Source organism: Amphibalanus amphitrite, unplaced genomic scaffold (genome assembly GCF_019059575.1).
Source record: "Amphibalanus amphitrite isolate SeventyFive unplaced genomic scaffold, NRLGWU_Aamphi_draft 001018F_arrow, whole genome shotgun sequence".
NCBI classification, from domain to species: Eukaryota; Metazoa; Arthropoda; class Thecostraca; order Balanomorpha; family Balanidae; genus Amphibalanus; species Amphibalanus amphitrite.
This window is the reverse complement of record NW_024882512.1, coordinates 90,119-106,348: the sequence shown is the minus strand read 5'-3', so window position 1 is coordinate 106,348 and position 16,230 is coordinate 90,119.

The following is a 16,230-nucleotide window of genomic DNA, read 5'->3' as shown; positions in this document are numbered from 1 at the left end:
CCAGTGTAGTTTAACCCTTTCACCTATAAGGGGGGCCGGGGTTGAATGGACCACCTCAGTTTTTTTTCGCGAGTAACTCGCGCAAAAAGTGGTCGCTCACGACGAAGCTTTCCATACCCTCAAGTTAATCAATTTTACATATACCCTGAAAGTTTTACGACCCTGACACGAATGACCTTTGACCTGTGACCTATTTCTCGAGACTATGTTTGGCCGGATCGCGATTCGAAGTATGTCGGCTCACATTATCCCGCGCCGTGCTGGGGGGAGGGCGTTTTTGCGCCCCCCTCCCCTCAGGTTTTTCGGGAATATCTCAAAGACGGCCGCGCGCACGTTTTTGATACACCTGTTTATGCATCTTTTCCACACATGTTGTGTAAATTTCAGACCCGGATCTTTCAAGGTCAGGTCACAGGTCACGTCAAGTGACCTAACCTCAGAAAAGTTTCAAAGTCTCGCTACAGCTACACCGACTAAACGAATACTTTGAAACTTTCAGCGATTGATAAGAATAACAGAATATATTAAATCTATATCTCATATTTTTCTTATACGTCTCGTACCTATCTGTGACTTAACCCGCTCACCGACGGGGGGGCGGATATCCGCCCCCCCCTGAGGTTTTTCGCGAATAGCGGGAAAACCGCGGCGCGTAGCGCCGCGAAATTTGGTATGACTATTCCCTCATCAATTTTACACATGGTGTGCAAGTTTGAACCTCCTACCTTTCAAGGTCAGGTCACCAGGTCACTTTGAATGACCCAACCTCAAGTCACTTTTTTGCAACTTTGTCACCGTGCCAGAGCTACAGTAGATGTCGGAGGCCTTTGAAAGTCGCAGGATGTTATTAGGTCATTAGTAGCTACAATTTGTATATCTCGGAATTTTGATATCGGTGACCTAAGGTCAGGTCAATTTCGCGACCTCCCCATTATAAGTCAATGGGGGAAAAATCAACTCCCTGTTTTTACCACTAAAACGGGTCGGAATGGCCCCATATACCATACATGACTTCATATACGATCAACCTTCACTACCGTGAGGTCTGTTTTGCTGTTGGGCAGCTGTGAGGTCATGTGACGTCATCAAAGGTCACCAAAGGTTTTTGGCCAATAACTCCGTACAGTATATCTAAAAAGTATGTCCCCTGGTTTGGCTCTCCCACAGGAGGCGAATCGGTAACTTGGCTGAATCCCAGTTGCGGCACCCGGCCGCCAGGGTCGCTGCCGCGCGAGCGGCCTTGACCGCTCGCATGTCATTGGCAGTTCGGTCCCTCCCCATCTATACCGAGGTGGGGAGGGGAGAAGAGGGGAAGAGAGGGGAGGGAGCGGCTTTCGCTCGGCACTTGGCGATACCTGGCTGACCCCACGCTCCCTCGCTGACCTTTGTCCTGCCCTCAGGCGAAGACCGACTTCCTGGTCTGTAGCGGCCCAGCGGAAAACCGAGCTCGCGGGGCGCGACTCCATTGGCCCAATCTTATAAATGGAATGCTGTCGTATTCACGGCATTAGATAATATTAATAGTGATACCAACAGTGGATATGGTAAAATACAGTCCAAAATAAACGAAAGCACACGATTCGTGCATAATGCGCCCTCCCATTCAAATAAGCCCGCCCACTTCGATAGATGGTGTAGTTTCTTAGGGCGTAAAAGATGCAAAACACTACCGATTTTTTTAGCTCGGCCACTGGGACCGACAATATACAATTGACTGAAATGCATGAAAACCATTTTGCATTTAGGTAACAGCCGTATTCTGCACCCAAACTTTAGCCAGTGACACCCTGTCCATTCTAAAGTGTTTATAAGATTGGTCCCAGCACCCGATTTTATATGAGGAAGTCGTTTAAAAAGCATCTTATTTCTAACGAATTTATTATTATGGCCACTTTTACAGGACGTCTATAGAGCTTTGACTTCTACATTTCTTCCTCGTTCAGGAGAAACGTTTTAACCCTCACCGGACCTTCAGGTTTTCTGAATACCGAGGGGACGTTGGGGGTTGGAAGCGAGGAAACAACCCCCTTCGCCGATTCGCCCCTAATTGAGCTAGAGCCTCACGAAAGAAACGATCGTGTGCGTCGTTACGAAATGCAGCGATTGGTCTCCGATTTAAGGACCAGGGTCAGCCGATGACTTCGGAGGTCAGGTCAAGTGGCCCAAGGCACAGGTTCGGTTTTTGGTAAATAACTTCGCTAAAAATGATCGCAGATCCGCGATTTTAGCAGTATCGTGTTTGTCTAGCTCAGGCGTGTCGAATGGTATACTTTTTCTTCGGGTGAGATCAACTTAACCCTCGCCCGTATAGAGTGGGGGGGGGGGGCCGAACGGAACCCCCTCCCTCGGTTTTTCGCGAATAACTCGCGTAAAAAGCGGCCAATCGCGACGAAACTTTCAGTACCCTCGCGTTAATCAATTTTACACCCACCCTGAAATTGTCATGACCCTGACCCAAATGACCTTTGACCTGCGACCTACTTTTCGAGACCATGTTTGGCCGGAATCGCGATTCGGCGTATGTCGGCTCGCATTAGCGGCGCGTTTGCAGTCTTTTCGTGGTTTTAAGCGTTCAAACATGGGATATGATCTTGCTTCCATGCATTAGGGTGGGTGTCAAGGTCACCGGAAAGTCAGGTCAGGTCACTTACCTTTGATGACCTCGGTTCACTTCTTCGAGTTTTACATGTTTCTAGGCCAGTTTTAGGAGCTGAATTCGAATTTAGCAGCCATATGAACATTTACGAAGTAGTTTTGGTGCCCTCGTAACATGTTGCGAAGCTGTCAGAGGCGGTTGCCACCTACTACGAATACCCTTACTGGTTGACCTGACCTGACCTGACCCGACCTGGCCTAAATGCATGAAGACATTATCTGTGATCAAAACTAACATGATATTCGTGATCAGCACCCCGAAAACTCCATAGCAGCCACGCTTTACGACTTTCTAACAGGTCCCGATTTCCCCGACTTTTGGGTCATTGACCTGACCTGGAAAGTCAACCGATGACCTGGGACCTTAAAATTGGGTATCATCGACTTCCTCTCGTCACGGCCAACACGCTCGTTTTTTCCGCGAAGCTCTAGCTCGATCAGGGGCGAAACGGCAAGGGGGGTCCAACGGACCCTTATACGTTTGAGGCTGGAAAAACACCAATACGGGCGAGAGTTAACCCTATTCCTGGCGGGGGTGGGGGCCTCAGGAGCCCCCCCTGAGGTTTTTTGGTTATTTCTCCCAAACGCGTTGAGCTAGGAAGCTCAAATTTTCTGACTTTTCCTAAAAGGCTTCTACGCAACATGTCTGAAAATTTTGAGTTGATCTGACCTCAGGTCAGGTCACCAGAGGCGGTTTGGTGACCCTACCTCAGAAAAGTTTGCAATCACGCCAGAGCTAGAGTTTTTGACCAATCAATTTCTTCTCTTCAGGCTTTAGTTAGGGTACCAGTATGTGCAATTTGTATATCTCGGAATTTTGATATCGGTGACCTAAGGTCAGGTCAGTTTCGCGACCTCCCCATTATAAGTCAATGGGGGAAAAATCAACTCCCTGTTTTTACCACTAAAACGGGTCGGAATGGCCCCATATACCATACATGACTTCATATACGATCAACCTTCACTACCTTGAGGTCTGTTTTGCTGTTGGGCAGCTGTGAGGTCATGTGACGTCATCAAAGGTCACCAAAGGTTTTTGGCCAATAACTCCGTACAGGAACAAGATACAGACGCGCGGATGGTCTCATTGTGTTCAGCTCGTCAAGACGCATCGAATGATATACATGATGACCTCGAGGTCACGTGACCTGAGGTCAACCATTGACCTTGACCTTTCGAGGTCAACATATATATCATTCGATGCGGATTGACGAGAGGATCACGATGATGCCCTTAGTTTGTTCCTATCTTGACTAATTCGAAAGTTATTCGAGAAAAACTCCATATCTAGCGCCGCCATTTTGACTTTTTCGACCCCTGTGACGTCATCTTTGACCTGACCTGAAAATGACCTTAGTAAAAATTGTAGACCTTGTCCATGCGTATCCGATGCCGTTTACCGCTTGTCGATATCTTGCTTCGTTCTCGAGATCTCAGGGGGGGGGGGGGCCGAATCGGCCCCCCCGCCAGTTTCTTGTCCCGGCGGAGCCCGCCAGGAATAGGGTTAAGGTGTTAACCTCGGGTCAAGGTCAGGTCACAGCCCGTCAGGTCACGAAGCTGGTCAAAGGAGGCCATATTGCATATCAATCGATTCGGCAGGTCTTTTCATGTCCATTAGTGGCTTTATCGACTCGGTAGCTTTAGTTGATCGGGAGTTATTGACGAAAAACTGATAGCCTTAGTTACGTGATAAATGACGTCACGCAAGATCAACAAAGCAAAATTGAAGCATCAGACTTTGCAAGGAGCGCATGAAATCACGATTCCGTGTGCTTGAGAATTTGAGATAGTTGTATACCTATCATTTCCGGACCAAACTAGCAATTTCCATATTCCCCTGACTTTTAATGGTGAGAGACTGACCTGATCTCAGGAGACCCTTCAGAAAATCCTAGATATACATTTATACAAGTTGTGAGACCTCTCGACCATACTATAAGATCCTGTAAGTTTCATCTCCCTATGAAAGCTCTGCACTGAGGGTGTTGCGAAGTTGGTACATTTTAGCACAGTCCTAACATGTTCATTTTAGGACAGTTTAGGACAGTTTCACACAGTTCATTTTAGGACTGCTCATTTATGACGCTTGACTTAAAAATGCGGTTGGCGTAAAAAAATCCGACTTATCAAATCCCGACTAAAAAAACTCGACTTTTAATCCGGTTAATCAAATCCCGACCATGTTTTGACCAAATCCCGACCTGGCCATTAAAACACGCGCACTGCAGGGGGGTTTGTTTTCAACCCCCCCCCTGTGGTTTTTCGCAAATTGCGAGAAAACGGCGGCGCGTAGCGCCGCCAAATTTTGCATACCTGTTCTCACAACTTTTGCACACCTTGAGTAAAAATTTTGACCCCAGGTGACCTATGGTCAGGTCACCAGGTCAGGTCAAGTGACCCTACCTCGAAACGTAAATTTCGAAGTTTGCAATCCCACCAAGCCCACAGTTGTTGAGATATGATCTTGAAACCCACAGGAAATAGTAAAGTCATCACGAGCTACAACTTGTATATCTCGGAATTTTTATATCGATGACCTAAGGTCAGGTCATTTTTGCGACCGGCCCATTATAAGTCAATGGGAGAAATTTCAACTTACTCTGAATGCCATCCTATGACTTCAATACGCTCAGGATCATAGTATTACAGGTCCCTGTTGGTGATTTCACCGAAACATATCACTTATGACCTTTGGAAGGTGATCTCCAGGTCATCTTAGGTCACCTGAGGTCACCAGCGGTTTTTCTTCAATAACTTGAGATTGAGTAGAGATAGAGACTCCGTTCGACGTTTATCGTGTTTTTCTCGTCAATGCGGATCGAATGATATGCATCATGACCTATTTCGGTCAGGTCATGACCTTGACCTGAGGTCAAATTTTCAACTTGACCTTTCGAGGTCACATTATATATCATTCGATGCGCCTTGACGAGCTAAGAACGATGGCGTTCGAATCGATCCTCTGTCTTGTGTGCAAGACAAGTTATTCAAGAAAAACTACCGCGAAATTCCTGTTGTGAAAATCGTAACATTTTGTCTTCGGTGACCTCTGGTGACCTCGTTTTTGACCTGACCCAAAAATGATCTTAGTATTTCTTGTCGATCTCATCTTAACCTATCCAACGCCGTTTACCGCTTGTCGCTACGTTGCGCCGTTTTCGAGATCTCGGGGGGGGGGGTGTTTTCAACCCCCCCTGCAGTTCGTGTTCGGCTCAGACCCGCTGCAGTGCGCGTGTTAATGTTCTAGCCTTACATATGATTGTTTGAACGCGGAAGATGCTGAATCTTGGTTAACCCCATACTTAGGTATCGTATGATAAAGAACGTCAGTGTTAGAAAGTTAATTAACAATTTTATTTAGGATAGTTTAATTCAAGTGGGTATAATCCGACTTGACAATTTACTAGGAGGGTTTTGCAGCGCTATTAGTTCGGCATTTAATTATAAATCATTGCTAATTTCGATCCGGATATCGTTATTCAATGCTGGCCTTTGCGTCCTCAGAAAAGTTGTTTATAGTCATGAAGGCTTGCATTGACCCATACTTTCCATTTTTCAGCACCATTATTCGCCGTAGTTGACCAGATGTTTTTCTTCAGCTCTCCCCTGAATCCTTTGGCTTAGACCTGGCGTATCACCCGTGCATCGCAAGACGCACCTACCACACACAAGTTCATGATCCCCACGAACCCACATCAGCGTCCGTTCGCTTGGTGTGTGACCCCTTGACCTTTGGCCGCGACAACTGCCAGCTTGCTGGAGCACCCCTCCCTACACGCGCTGACCCGCCCGCTCCCCTCCCTCCCAGTCCCCCCCCCCCCCGGGGTCGTGTCACGAAGGTTCGGGCTTACGCTACTACCGGCCGCTGCGCAGCTGTCACCTAGCGCTTGGGAATGTGTGGTCTGGTGCGGATTCAGCCAACTACCGGCTCGCGACACCAGCGCCACGTAGTGGCGACGGTACATTCTTTTTAGACACACTGTACAGGAACAAGATACAGACGCGTGGATGGTCTCATTGTGTTCAGCTCGTCAAGACGCATCGAATGATATACATGATGACCTCGAGGTCACGTGACCTGAGGTCAACCTTTGACCTTGACCTTTCGAGGTCAACATATATATCATTCGATGCGGATTGACGAGAGGATCACGATGATGCCCTTAGTTTGTTCCTATCTTGACTAATTCGAAAGTTATTCGAGAAAAACTCTCTCCATATTCAGCGCCGCCATTTTGACTTTTTCGACCCCTGTGACGTCATCTTTGACCTGACCTGAAAATGACCTTAGTAAAAATTGTAGACCTTGGCCGTGCGTATCCGATGCAATTTACCGCTTGTCGCTATCTTGCTTCGTTCTCGAGATCTCAGGGGGGGGGGCGGTCATCCGCCCCCCCCCCCGTCGGTACTAAGTTGGCGCAGACCCCCGTCGGTGCGCGGGTTAAAGTCTGGTCAATTTTGCGACCTCTCCATTAAAGTCAATGGGAGAAAATTTAATTGTGCCTCTTTTGGGCGAATGTCGTTCAAAACCCTCTCAAACATCGGTTCACAGGTAAACATGACACATTGAATCGGGGAAATGCACCTGTGACCCCTCTGTGTATCCCTGAGGTCATCTCGGGTCATAAACGGTCACCAGCAGTTTTTGACTCTTGATAGAGACGTGCTAGAGCGGTGAAAACACGACAGATGTGTTCAGCTCGACGATACGGTTCGAGTGATATGACCCTTTCCGGTCAGGTCATGACCTTGACCTGAGGTCAAAGTTTCAAAATGACCTTCAAAGTCAACGAATAGTTCATTCGACGCGTCTCGACGAGAGGAACACGATGTTAGCAAAATTGATGTCGTGGCTCTCTTAACCCGCGCCCCGTAGGGGGGGGGGGTGAAACGGCCCCCCTGTCCTTTTCCGCCGATATCTCCTAAACGACTGGGGATATCGCCACCAAACTTTCAGGACCCCTCCGGGCATCAATTTTACACATTGTGATTGAAGATTTTTCCAGGGGCTATGATAGGTTGGCCACAAATGACGTCAGAATGACGTCATGTCATGCCATTTTCGACCGAAAAAAGGCCTTCGTGAGAAGAGCTGTCAGGCCTACAGCTTTGAAGATACAGAAAAATGATCACGACATAAACGGTGAAGAATTAATAGGGCTACAAAACTGCTATCTCGGAGTTTTGAAATTGTTGAATTTTAACCCCAAAATAGAAAAAAAAACTTTTTTTATATATTAGCCAAAAAATCTTTTTTTTTTTAGGTTCGAAAAACCGGAATATATGTGATCAGTGGCGCAGCCAGGGGGGGGTCAGAGGGTCAGCTGACCCCCCCGAAATTTCTGTCAGGGGCCCGCTCGAGAGAGAGAGTGAGAGAGAGAGAGAGAGAGAGAGAGAGAGAGAGAGAGAGAGAGAGAGAGAGAGAGAGAGAGAGAGAGAGAGAGAGAGAGAGAGGAGAGAGAGAGAGGTCCTAATCTAATCGGACGAGCCCGCTTCGAGAAATGCCCACTGCGACACCTCGGGTGAGGGGTCGGCCTGGGGCCCCAGGTGGACAGGGCCCGGGCCCCCAGGAGAACGGGCCCGGCCCCCTGGGTGGATGGGACCCGGGCCCCCTGTAGATGGGTCCGGGCCCCCGGGTGGATAGGGCCCGGGCCCCCCGGCGGATGGGGCCCCGGTGGATGGATCCGAGCCACCGGGAGAACGGGCCCCGGGTGGACGGGGCCCGGACCCCCGGGTCCCGCGAGAACGGGTCCAGGCCCCTCGGGTGGATGGGGCCCGAGGCTCCGGGAGAGCGGGCCCGGGCCCCCTGGGTGGAGGGGGCCCGGGCTCCCGGCTGGATGGGGCCCGGGCCCCGGGAGAACGGCCCTGAGCCCCGGGTGGACGGGGCCGGACCCCCGGTTGGATGGGGCCTGGGCCCCGGGAGAACGGGCCCGGGCCCCCTGGGTGGATAGGGCACGGGCCCCTGGGTGGATAGGGCACAGGCCCCCGGGTGGATGGGGCCCGGGCCCCGGGAGAACGGGCCCGGGCCCCTTAGGTGGATGGGGCACGGCCCCCCGGGTAGATGGGGCCAGAGCCCCCCGCTGAATGGGTCCGGGCCCCCGGGAGTACGGACCCCAGGCCCCGGGTGGACGGGGCCCGGGCCCCCGGCTGGATGGGGCCCGGGCCCCCTGGTGGGCGGGCCCCGGAGCCCCGGGTGGACGAGGCCCGGAGCCCAGGTGAACGTGGCCCGGGCCCCCGTATGGATAGGGCTTGGTCCCCCATGTGGATAGGGCCCGAGCCCCCGGGTGAATGGGGCCCGCTAGGGTGACCCGCTTGCTTCACAACGCGAATAAGGGGTATTTTCGATCGGTGGGCGCTTGGTTGGTCTTGTGTCTGTGGGTTATGTATCCATTACGGTCGATTGCCTTTTGACCAGGGATGCGGAGCCGTGGAAATTTCAGACGGCTCCGGCTCCGGCTCCGGCTCCGGAGAAAAAAATCGGCTCCGGCTCCGGCTCCGGCTCCGGGTGAAATGTCATGGCGGCTCCGGCTCCGGCTCCGGCTCCGAGTAAAATGATCCGGCTCCGGCGGCTCCGGCTCCGGCGGCTCCGGCTCCGGCTTCTACACAGTACATCCCCTATGCGATCAATTAAATACGGGTGGAAGAAAAAAGGCGATGGGATTGGTACACGTTGCTTCTGTATTTGTATAACAACACTATTTTGAATACCAGATTGTTTTACGCCTTGTACTGTCAAACCGAACTAGGTAAATAATTGTTTCCTCTTAAAGGAAATAGTTCACTTTCACGAAATTATTTTTTTTGCAACGATTTATGATTTTTTATGTTCAAAATAATCAGCAAAGAAAATAAAACCTTTTTATAACAAAAGATTTTTTTTCTATATTTTGATATAGGAAGAACTTTTCAGTTTCTGTAAGGCACACGCGATCCAGTATGAAAAGAGCATGGGTCCCGAAAATTCTTCAGAAACAGAGAAATTATCGCAGCCACCGGCATTTGGGCGATCTGCTCGATCTGATAATGTTCCCCTGAATGTCCTAATTGATCAGTACGAGAATTTCTCTAGAGTTCTCGTAGATAATTTCTCTAGTTTCTGAAGAATTTTCGGGACCCATGCTCTTTTCATACTGGATGGAAATATATGCAAGGCACACATCCTCAACGCAAGACACCTTTTTCGGGACGAGAAATAGAATATCTTTGCCTAAGGTGATCGTTGGGCTGTAAAAGCTCCTGATTTATGCTCGTCTCAGCCCAAGCTACGGAACTGCTATTCCAGTTCAAAACCCATGTTAAAAAGTGAACTATTTCCTTTAAGAAAAGGAGCCGGAGTCGCCCCCTTTTTTGACGGCTCCGGCTCCGGCTCCGGCTCCGGGCTATATTGTTTCACGGCTCCGGCTCCGGCTCCGGCTCCGGGCAAAATATGCCGGCTCCGGCGGCTCCGGCTCCGGCTCCGGCTCCGGCTCCGCATCCCTGCTTTTGACGGCTAAGCATTTTGGTTTTGGGAAAAAATATCCATCGCATCGAGGTGCTCGTGTCTGATAATAACCATGCGTTCTACTATAGAACATGCCAAGTGTATTTCATGACATCGGGTTGGCGTAGGTTATTGAAGAGTGAAAGCCATCGATGAATTACTATGTAGAGGTTTGAAACATTTATATTCTTAAGAATATTGTTGCTCGTCATGCAAAAGCGATGATTGGACCTTGGTCACAATTGAATGCTCTTCCAATCTATGCCCATTTCAATTGTCAAACATACCAGGTTATGTAGCAAAACCCCTGTAATTAAGTAAGTCATAAGCAAATGCTATTTTCTCCAGCAATTTGTTCCACCTTGTTTTTGATCAATTAGCTTTTCACAATTTTCCCATGAGAGGCGGTAGGTACATTTCTCTTGCCAACAAGCGTTGTTTGAACCCGCTCCGTCTGACAGTCACCCAAAAATAGCATTAAGTCCAAAATCCGTCCAAAACGTCAATTTTTCAAGCATAAGTGCCCTCACGGGTGCACGTGGCGCGTGCCATCCCTGCACCGCACACCATTCAATAGCCCGTTCGATTCTCATGCACGATACTGTGTTCCTCGTGCCGATCGGACCCACGGTTACCGAGATACTGCACGGGGACCGGACCCGTGTCGGGCAAGTTGAGCCATTGTCGCCCATTTTTGCAAGCCGATTTATGCATGTAAAGTCTATGACGCGAATTTGCACTTTTTGAGCACGCGCCATGTGCTCACCACCGGCCCGATCGAGCTGTGACTCTTCACAGGCACGTTACCCATCCTTGTTCTATAAGTTGCGCGAATTTCAGCGCACTATGGAAGTTACGTCGCGATCAGCCGCTTTTTTACGCGAGTTCTTCGCGAAAAAAAACCTTAGGGGGTTGCATCAACCCCTCCCGCCTGTGCCGGCGAGGGTTAAAACTTCTTACGAGCGAATTCACGTAATGAAGAAGAATAAAAGCACAATCTACTACAGCAGCCAATAGATGACTTAGGACAGGCACATGGGACTACTTTTAAATCTTGTGCGACAGAAGCAGGCAACAGTTCCGATTGCATATAATATGCTATGCATATTGCGGAATTGGGGCTCATATCGGACTCGAAAGATACGAAGTCATACGTCATAGTAACATATTTCTGTCGTGGTCAATTTGAGTAAAAAGTGAAGACCGGGTGATTACCGAGCTACTGTTCTATGCAAATTTTCTGATTCAAACTCGCTCAGGGTTATCGTGCAGGTAAAGGGGGCCCGCCCAGCAGAATGCGTATGAAATATGGAGAGATTCTGAAAAATGGGTGGGGGCCTGCACACTAGGGGGCCCGCTTTGGAAGCGATGACCCCCCCGAAACGAAATCCTGGCTGCGCCACTGTATGTGATAGTACATACCGTGTTCTATCTGCATACCAAATTTCAGATCGATATCCCGTTTTTTTTTTGGCCAAGTTATAGCGAAAAACTGCTCGAAAATGATGACGTCAAATTTTCAAACTCAATTTTTGGCATTTTTGACCACGTAGGGCAAAACAAAGACCACCATTAGACTCCCCGTGACGAGATGCATCAAATTGATACCCATTTTATGCAAAAATATCAACTTTGAAATTTGACCTAGTTTGACCTGACCTTGACCTGACCTTCACCAAAACGTGACCTAACCCTCGCCCGCACATGGGGGGGGGGTGGTTGCCACCCCCCCAGGCAGTCTTTCTGCTCTGCACTCAACATTGTTAGAGTTAGAAGACTGATTTTTCGTATAGCTGCTCCTCTATCCTTTCTTGATGTCCACTGAAAATTTCAAGTTTCTGTGGTTTTTGGTTTCGGAGATATGACCTTGTTTTTCAGGTCATGTCATGACCCAAATGGCCAATTCTCAACATCTTGCGTTGGCTATGGGCCTTGTGAGCTTTTAACACCTTGATTTCGGCCTTTTATGCCAACCTTACCTCCCACCTATCATGAAACATGTTGTTCGACGATGTACAGATGTCAAGGTCAGGGTCAAGGTCAACCTAGGTCATCTAAGATAATTGCGTTTTAGGCAAGCTGAATTTACCTACTTTTTAAATTTTTTTTGACTACATTTTTGGTAAAAGCTTCTCAGGTCATGATTTCATGTAATATGGACACATAAACAATCGGTGCACAGATCAGTATACACAGAGACACACACAGACATACAAACACATATCATTGACCTTGACCTAACTTGACCTGAGATGACCTCAGCAGCAAAAACCTGGTCGGGTAGTGTGACAAAGAGGTTCTAGCTGGCTTGGCACCAGAAAACGGCATCGTCATCGGCATGGGTGGAGCTTTTCCAGGAAAGTTGGTGGGGCAAAAAGTTGTCAAACCAACAATGTCCGATTGTTAAGTTAGATAAAACTCAACAATGAATCAATTCTTTTCATTACAGAGATAATATTTTGCATTACACAGACATTTCAAAGCTCCTCAATGCGAAAAACATAGGTTTGTTAAGCAGTAAAGTCCTGCAAATGGGCTTAAGTTGGTGGGGCAAAACGCTTATTGGTGGGGCAAAATGGCAAGTTGGTGGGGCAGGCGCCCCACCAAGTGAATAGGAAGCTCCACCCTTGGTCATCGGTATATGACAAGCAGCGCACTTGATATCCAACGGTGACCTAAAACAGCAACAATTTTTAGTTTGACCTGGGTATCATTGGATTTGTCTCTTCCCAAAGAATCTTTTTGGTCTTTACCGCTAAGCTCTATCTCCAACAGGAACGAAATGGCGCGGGGGATGGCAACCCCCCCCCCCCCCATGTGCGTTCTAGGATGGGAAAATGGCATGTGCGGGCGAGGCTAAGCTGGCCTCAAAGGCTGCCTGACCCACATACTCGCATTTGTCATGTAAAATGGACCATAAAACATGTATCACACGACACTTTCATATTGTGACCCCCAGTGACCTGACCTCTGTGACCTGACCTGGGCCCAATCTTACCAATGCCGTGAATAGGATTTGGCAGCACTGGCCGGAGTTTACGGCACTGATATCAAAGATGTGCTTTTTATTTACCTTCAGGTAATCTTGTCCAATGATTTTGATAGCGTGAATGATTATGAATGTCGCCAGAACGAATAAGTGAATGTTGAATAATTATGAATGTTACCAAATGCCGTGAATGCGCATTCACGGCATTTGGTAAGATTAGGCCCTAGTATCAGTGACCTCAGATAGCAAAGTATGTGTTTGACGAACAATGTACCATCGATGGTTTTCAATAACTTGTCAATTTACGCGATTTCACAACACATTTCTTGAAATGCCTGTGAACGGTGAAAATCCGACCTTTGACCTGACCTGTGACGTCATCGGTTTGACCTACGTCAATGAAATTTGGTCACCAGGTAGTTCCCCAGTGGGGCTACCGAACGCCGTCTGAATTTTGAAAATCGGCCGGTAAATTTCCGAGATCTTAGGGGGGCCGAAACGGCCCCCCCCCTACGGGTGGTAGGGTCCGCCGATAGCCCTACGGGGCGCGGGTTAAAGGGAGAGGCCAAAAACTGTAAAATCCGTTTCAAATAGCCCCACTTTACGGTACCTAATTGACCACGGTAAAATGTAAAAGCGGATAACTTAGCCATTTTTGAAGATAGCGAACTAAAACTTTCTGGAGTAGGTCACCTGCATTTTTGCTATCACACATCGTATTTTTTTTTAGTCAAAAAGTGAGGGGTGAAAATTTGAAAAATATAACTTTGAGACATTATATTATTGATTTCCAAACTGCTAAAAATTTTGAAAATCCAAAAAATGTGAGTCATTACACGAATTGCATTTAAATTGCCTACCACCAACCGCAACCATAACTGTTTGGAGGCTTATAAATGTCAAGCGCCCGTCGCGCTTCGAACCCGGACTGTTATAATCGTGAACGCGTGCTGTCACCACGCGGAGTCCAGCTATACCCCGCGCCCCAGTGTCGGTCTCAGCCAACTTCGCCTTAGTGGGGGGGGGGGGATATGTTACCACCCACCTCTAACTCAAAAACTAAGAGGGCTAGAAAGACGCGTTAAAGAGCAGTCGATAGCTCACAATGCGTACGTTTGAAAGTATTTCAGTCATTTTTCATCTTAGAGCAATATTGGGGTCACCAGAGGTCATCAAAGGTCAAAATTTGCCAATTGTCATTATATTTTTCAGAAAACATGCCGTTATCTCAGGAACAATGGTAGCTAGAAAAACGCATGGAAAAACAATCGATAGCTTTTCAACTCTTCTTTTGATAAGGTCATTTATCAAAATTGACCTAAGGTAAGCGGTTTAGCCTCCAGAGGGCAAAAATTCCAAAAATAGCTGTTTTTACGAAAAGTGTTTTCGACAATAACTTTTGACTACAAAAACTACGATATTTCTATTGCCAGAATCGTGTTCCTCTCGCCGAGACGCGTCGAATGAACTATAATTTGACCTTGAAAGGTCAACTTGAAAATTTGACCTCAGGTCAAGGTCATGACCTGACTGGAAAAGGTCATGTTGCATATCAGTCGATGCGTCTCAACAAGACAAACAAATTGAGGCCATCCCCAGCGTTCTATCTCTTTCCAATCGCGAGTTATTGGCAAAAATCTGTTTGTAGCCTCAAATGACCTCGGATGACCTTTCTAGAGGCTATCAGCAAAAATGACACCTTGGTCATCACGGGTGGTCCAAATTATTGTGATTCTGAAATATTTGGACTTTTCCTATGCGTAGGTACACACGGATCTAGAGGCATTTTCATTTTTCTCCATTGACTTGTAATGGAAAGGTCACGCCACTGACCTGACCTTAGGTCACAGATATAAAAAATCCGAGATATATTAATTGTAGGCGCTAACAACAGCATGCAATCCACCAAGTTTGAAACCTTTCTGACAAACACTGCAGGCGCTGGACATGATTGCAAACTTTTTTAGGCTTGGTCAGTTAACTTGACCTGGTGACCTGAGCTGACATGACCTGGGGTCAAAAATTTCACATATTGTCCAAAATTGATGTACCAAAAGCTACCCCTAGCGGCGCGGCGCAACGCGACAGGGTGGTAACATATGCGCCCCCCACTGGGACGAAGGAAACCGTCTGTGCCAGGGATGATTCCCCCACCTAAGATTCTGCTCTCTTAAAAAAAACGGTTTTGAGTTAACGACGTTTTTGTGGGGATGTCCTGCACATTGGTAAAACATTTCATAGATTTAGAGCTAAGCGGACAGGCTCGCTGCACGCTGCTTAGTGCTAGCTGCCTACTGCTTACACACTGAAAACAAATTGGCCGGGCTGTGGCGGGTTATCCTTTAATTAAGTGTAAGGTACGTCCGGGTTAATCACTCAAGTGCGGGTAGAACCATGCGAGTAGGTAGGGTACCTGCTTGCGATATCTGGAAACAACAGATATATCCGCGCTGACAGGGGCTTGATACACTTTTTACGTGTAGTTTCTAGCCGACGGTGGCGGATAGCGGGGAAAATCCGGGACTGATAGGTATCGGTTACTCTCGCCAGGCGGATTCATTATATATATGTATAGCGCGGATAAGTGTCACGTACTCCCTCACACCGGGTTGTCAAGTTTGCCTGGTGGATTCATTCACCCGCCAACTGCGGATACACTTCCCGCGCATGCGCGTGCGCATGCGCGTTGCCGGCGGTGCACCTCCGGCAACGAATCTCGTGCGACGCCATCTTCCTGACTGTGTTGACGGCGCTGTGGTTTGGCTGTGGTACTGCGTCTGCTGTGGACTTCTGGCTGCTGAATTTCGCGGATAGAGGTAAGGACGCTCTTCAAAGCTAACTTTTTAACCCGGAGAGATATACAGAGTGAGTGTACCCTTTCACTTAGGGCCAAATGATTCTTGCAATGCATCTCGTGTAGATAGGTACCTACCTATTGGGTGACCACGTGGACTCGTAATCGTTTTTCTCTGTGGCCACAGGTCATATCGTGCGGCGAATCCAGTAAGGCGAAAGCTCAGATGACAATGCACAATTCGGTTTTGTGTATGTGGGAATGGTTTATGATACGGGCTATTTTTTCAGGCGTACGAATCGAAATGGGAGG